The 6483-nt window shown below is 30.4% G+C and overlaps 1 pseudogene; it reads left to right on the top strand.

Moving 5' to 3' along the window:
* The first annotated feature begins 3886 nt into the window (after window positions 1-3886).
* On the top strand, window positions 3887-4399 carry LOC131607069 (zinc finger A20 and AN1 domain-containing stress-associated protein 8-like; annotated as a pseudogene).
* Window positions 4400-6483: the final 2084 nt, after the last annotated feature.

Genomic DNA, 6483 nt, shown 5'->3' with positions numbered 1-6483 from the left:
AGATGTAATAGTAATAAGGGAGAGAGAGAGAGAGAGGGAGGGAGAGAGAGAGATAGAGAGAGAGAGAGATAGAGAGAGAGAGAGAGAGAGAGACTTAGCTCATTAGTGAAATAAGATAGTAAGAATGAGAATTAGGATATTCTCATAACATCTCATTGGTGAAAGAAGACATAGAAAGCTTAATGGAAGAGAAAGAGAAAGAAAGAGGGGAAAAGAGAAAAGAGAAAGAGGAAGATTGAACCTAAGGTAAGGGGGAGAATCTTCATTATTATGGGTATATATGTATGCAATGGGTTCCTCATCTCTCTCTATTTCATAATTTTCTATGTTAGGATTTATGTATGAACCTATGAAATTTGTGTGAATAATCATGTTCTATGTTGCTATGTTCATACACCATGATAGAACTATGATAGAAACCTTATATGCATGATTATGATTATAGGGTTTGGTTTCATGGGGTTTTATCCAAATTGATGAACTGATGATGTTGGTTGGGTGAAATTGATGATGGGAGTTGTGTTGGATTGGAGGTTATAATATGTGCATAATTCACCAAATAAATGCTTTTAGTTGGTTGTGAAAGTTGGAATGTTTGGGTTTTGAATGGAGGAACTCGTAGCAGAAAAAAATGACAAAATTTGGGTTCTGGTTCAGCGGGAACCGGTTCCCCAAATAGGGGAACCCGTTCCAACTGAGTTGGACTGAATTTTTCTAAAACTTCAAAAAGCCATAACTTTTGACTCGGGTGTCCGTTTAACACACCGTTTGAATCTTTAGAAAGCTAATGCAATAAACTTTATGATGGAACTAGTTTTTTTTGGCATTGGATGATTTAATCATTGTGTGGCTGTGTAAATGACATGTATTTATGTATACATATGTCATGAATTGATGTTATATGCGAATAACATGTATTGAAATTGTTTACCTTGTGTTAATTGTGATGAATGAAATTGATGAATGTTATTTGAATTCATTGTTGATGTTGTTTACATGATGAATGCATGTTGTACAATTGGTGGATAATTCAATATGTTGAATTATGGTGATATGCTAGAATGTTAAGATTGTAAGAATAATTCTTAATTGCATATGTTTTGGTAATTGTATGTATACATGATGCTTAAATTTATCAAATGTATATGTTGTTTTTGGTGATTGTTGAAAATGACATTGATTGTCTTGTATGCAATATGTCATTGTGATTGATAAATGTTTTGTGAATGCTTTATCGATGATGTATGCATGTTATGCAATGTTTTGGTGGATAATTCGAATTGTGTGAATTATTGTGATATGCTTGGATAATTAAGGTTGTGTAATAATCTTAATTGCATATATTGTGAGTCTTGTTGCACATGCATTCATGGGGAGATGATACTCCGGTTGGCTTTGATCCTTGTGTGGAAGTAGAGGCGGCTTTGTTCCCTTTGTGGATTCGGAAGCGGAGAACTATATGTTCATATCTTGAGGGCTTTGGTCTTGTCCGGATCTGAAGCGTGGCTCTGGTTTTCAATCGAGAGCGGTGAGCTTGATACTCACATGGTACCATATGCATGAGTCACATTAATTTGCATTTCGAGTCACATTGTTGATATATGAATGTTTGAATTGATGTACTTGCTTGTGTGATAATTGTATTTGTGATATGTGCAATACGTATGAAACTTGTTCAAATTATGAAGTGTGATGAATGATTATGCTATGGTATGCTATATTCATTGTACATATATTATGTATTCATTATGATGTGAATTCTCACCCTTCTGTTTGAATGATGTCCATGGTGACATCGTGCAGGTTCCGACAATTAATGAGATTATACGAGGATTTAGCCGAAGAGTCTTTCGGTTTTATCGTTTTGATTAGGTAGTGAGTCAGATGCTCTGATCATGTAACACAGGGGGGTTTCGAACTCATGTTTTTACTGTTTGAATATTGTTATTTTGTTGTATTTGATTTGATGTTTTGGATATACGTGTTGATGGCTATGGTGCCAAATGTTGAATTCATATGATATATATATATATATATATATATATATATATATATATATATATATATATATATATATATATATATATATATATATATATGAGTTGCTTATGTTATATGGTTTGGTAGATGGATATAGTATGTGATATATTCATTGAAATATTCTTGAGTTATAATTCTTCCGCGTGCGATATGTATAATTTATGAAAGCATGAAGTTTCAAATTGTGTTATGAAATGATCAAGTGCATGTTTGTATGATTTAATTTGGGTTTTCATTTATATGGAAACAACATGTGACGCCATTTTGCTTATGCATTTTAATTACTTTGATTATATTTTGATTATATTTATAATATTTGGGGTTATAGAAAGGGGTGTTACACCTTCCAGCGCTTTCTTTGTCTTCCTGGTTATATATTTGTGTTTATCACTTTCTATTATAGCTTCTTTTGTTTTGTTAGTTTTTCACTTTCTTGACCACTTGTTTTCTTACTTTTTGTTATCGCTTATATGAATAAGCTGTTTTGGGGCTGGTACGAATAAGTTGTTTTGAGTATACCATAAATAAGTTAATTTCGGTTTTGAGACTTGTGTGAACAAGTTGTTTTAGGACTTATATAAATAAGTTTTTTTGAGTTTACCATAAATAAGTTAATTTAAGTTTTGAGACTTATGTGAATAAGTTGTTTTATGGCTGATTGGAAAATCAATAATCCTCTCTTTCTGTTGGCTGTAGGTAGATAAAAAGTTTAGAAAGCAAAAGTAACTTCATATAAGAGAAAACAATTAAGAGAAGAGAAAGAATCGTATAAAGTCACTTCATTTTGTTGCAACTGACAATGAACTTGTATATCTATACTGTTTGCTGAAGGTGGGTGTTTGTTAATTACCTCTATGCATTTGTACTTTTATTGACATAATAATCTGGTGGGTGTTTGTTACTTTGTTAATTACTTCTTGGCTATGTTTTCTAGAATGACTTGAACATTAATAATCAAACTCTCTTGTTTGCACTGAGCCATGTTGCAGTGTACACTAAAGAACATTCAAAAGTGCCTCCTAAAATTCAATCTCCTTTAGAAGAGGTAAACCATCTGACTGATGTGGTGAAATTAAATTCAGTCATTGTTACTTTGGTTCGTTCATGGTTTTATTTTTTTATTTACTTACATTGGCAATGTGTAGGTTCCTTGTCTGCCTGTTCCCGTAAAGAACATGATCCTTCAATATGTGAAATTAAAGGTGGACAAATGTTTGTTATTATAACCGTAAGCGTATAAGAAGAGGTGCAACTGTTGATAAGACTGTTTGTCGCAATAATCTTGGAAGATTGACACGTCTTTAGCTGAAGGCAAAGCAGGTTTGTTCACTATTTTTTTTGGGATTCAATAACAAAAATTTCCCTAACTACTTTTGAATAATTGTTCTAATAGAAATTATTATTTTCACAAAGTTACATCCTTCTGATAATTTATCCCTGTTTGCAAGAGCGCCAACATAATTATTTGAAATATGGCCCATATATTACTCCTGAAGAAGATGTTGCTATCTATACAACGACAGTCCATTGGTTGGAATCTAAGAAGTTCTCACCTATTCCATTTCCACCTCTATCATACAAACATGATACATATTTGCTTATCCTTGCACTTGAGAGGTTGAAGGAATCCTATAGTGGTGAAATTGAATGTTGGTTCAGTTTATTTTTTTCTTGGCTTAAGTTATTATGTTTGCCTCTTCAACTGCGAATGAGTCTGAGTCAAAGTTAAGTGTTTGTAGTGTGATTTGAGTTCCCCTGACACCTCATCTCTTATTTATGTCATTTTATATCAAGTATACTAGTGATAATTTAATCTTTGGCTCCTTGGTGCAGGAAATTTGAAAAAATGAATTATGAAAAGAACGAATGTCAAGCTCCCCCCGAACGTCCTATATTATGCATTAACAATTGTGGATTTTTTTTTGAAGTTCAGCTACTATGAACATTTGTTCCAAGTGCCATAAATACATGATGCTGAAACATGAGAAGGCCTAGCTTGCAACATTGTCCATTGGAAGTATTATAAATGGGTCTACAACTAAAACTGAAAAAGAACCTGTTGTTGCCAACATTGATATCCCATCCGTTTCAGTGGAACCAAAAACTATCTCCAAGCCATTTTATTTGGCTCAGCTTCAGAGGAGAGTGGTGATGCAAAGTCTGAGGATGGTTCGAAGAGTTGCATTAACTGCAATAAGCAAGTTGGTTTTACAGGGTTCCAGTGTCGATATGGTAACCTTTTCTGCGATGTGCATCGTTACTCAGACACGCATGATTTCTAGTTTGATTATCGCACTGTTGCACGTGCCATAACTAAGCAAACCCAGTTGTCAAGGATGAGAAGCTTGACAAGATTTAAGAATTGGTACCTTGAAATTTCATGCGCTTTGATTTCGGTGGCAATACCTGCATAATAGTACCTTTACAAGTTTTAGGCAACCTTCTGTTAGCACTTAATGGTTTCATGCTTCATTATACTTATGTGCTTTGATGCTCTTACAAATAATGTTTTACTTTGTCAACTACAGTTGTTATTGAATACGTTAATAAAAATAAATGCAAATATTTCTATAGACTTCTTGCCTTTACAAAAATGATTGTATCGACATAGTCACTTTCGTACTTATATTCATGTTTAACTATGAAATTTTTTATTACTACAAACTTTTGTTTCTTTTGTATTTAACTTATTAGAAAATTAAAAGTTGCAGGTATATCACTCTTATCAATATTTTGTGTGTCACTGCTGTTAGACAGCCATCCGTAGCAAGATTACTACTACGATTGTTGTTTGCTGGTTCACAACCGATAGACTAAATTGTTAAGATAAATGCATGATTAAAAAAATTAAATAAGAGATAATGAATAGTTAAACAAAATATAGGTGAAGGTTAATACGGTGAATTAAATTTATTGGTCTATCATGGTGAACTAAAAATGACTTATTATTACAAGTTAAACAAGTTTTCCTTTTTAATTTAAATAAAGGGATCAATATTACTTTAATTACTTTCCAGTTTTTACTTAAACACCTCAAAAAAATAATATTATGTATTGACAAAAATAAATATTTTATTTATAAATTATAAAATATTTAATTAATAAAAAATAAAAATAATATTAATATAATTTTTTTTATTAATTAAATATTTTATAATTTATAAATAAAATATTTATTTTTGTCAATAAATAATATTTTTTTTGAGGTGTTTATGTAAAAACTGGAAAGTAATTAAAGTAATATTGATCCTTTATATAAATTAAAAAGGAAAACTTGTTTAACTTGTAATAATAAGTCATTTCTAGTTCACCATGATAGACCAATAAATTTAGTTCACCATATTAACCTTCACCTCTCATCAATTGTTCACAAGTTTTTGTGTTCTCATTATCTTCTTGGTATGACTCATAATTAATTGAATTTCAATCTAAAAACTACTAAGCCGTTGTTACTTATGATATTCAATGAATGTTGAAACTTTTACTTCCTGATTATTACACTAGACTCTTTCATTATATGAACATCTTTTATTGCCTTATACAAGGCCGTCTTAATTTTTGGAGGTTTTGTGTAGGTTAGTCATGGTTCAACCATGACAAAATAATTAGAGACTATATTTAATCCCATTTTAATAGTGACAAATATTTATGAGACCCTATTTAGTTATAGTTTAATCATACAAAATTTGAAGTCATGTGCAGTAGTCGGTCTTGCATGCCCTCAAAGACGACCCTGAACCTCTTATGCCCGAGTTTATATATTCATACTATTACAAGTTATATGGTTATTTGATTATATATTTATGTCGTCAAATTTATTATTTACAAGACCAATTTTTAATACACGAGTTTATTAATAGCATTGTAATAAAAAAAACTTATTGACTTGAATAATGGCTGTAAGGCTCCTTGAATATCTCTCTAACTAGAAGACAATAAAACATTATATATCAGTTCTCTTTAAGGCAATAATAAAAAAGATAATAATGGACAAATTTCATTGCTTTTTCTTAATGCAGACCAAGTCATCTATGTTCTTTTTGGTATGGCTATGAAAATCTCATTAGTAATTAAATTGATTGAACTGTAATTAAATATTAGGTTAATTACAAATCAAACAATGCACCACATTATGCAAACATACTAGATTATTGAGAATATACCCGTTCATAAGTCATTATCAATGCTATATTTTTTATTTAAATTAAAAATTATTTTTATTGAGATGTAAAATTTTATTTTTTACATGTCAAAATTTCTTTTTTTTCTTCATTTCACCAATATTTTTTTTACACTTTTTGTTTAATTATTTATTATAATTGAGTTTATATGATCATTGTTTATTTTTAATTAAATAATTCATTTTAAATTTACATGTAAATTTAAATATAATTTTTACGGTATCAAATAAATTTACATGAGAATGATATTTGTAAATTTTAT

This window comes from Vicia villosa, linkage group LG5, assembly GCF_029867415.1.
Source record: "Vicia villosa cultivar HV-30 ecotype Madison, WI linkage group LG5, Vvil1.0, whole genome shotgun sequence".
Taxonomy (NCBI): domain Eukaryota; kingdom Viridiplantae; phylum Streptophyta; class Magnoliopsida; order Fabales; family Fabaceae; genus Vicia; species Vicia villosa.
The sequence above is the reverse complement of the archived record's forward strand: the minus strand, read 5'-3'. Positions and strand labels throughout refer to the sequence as shown.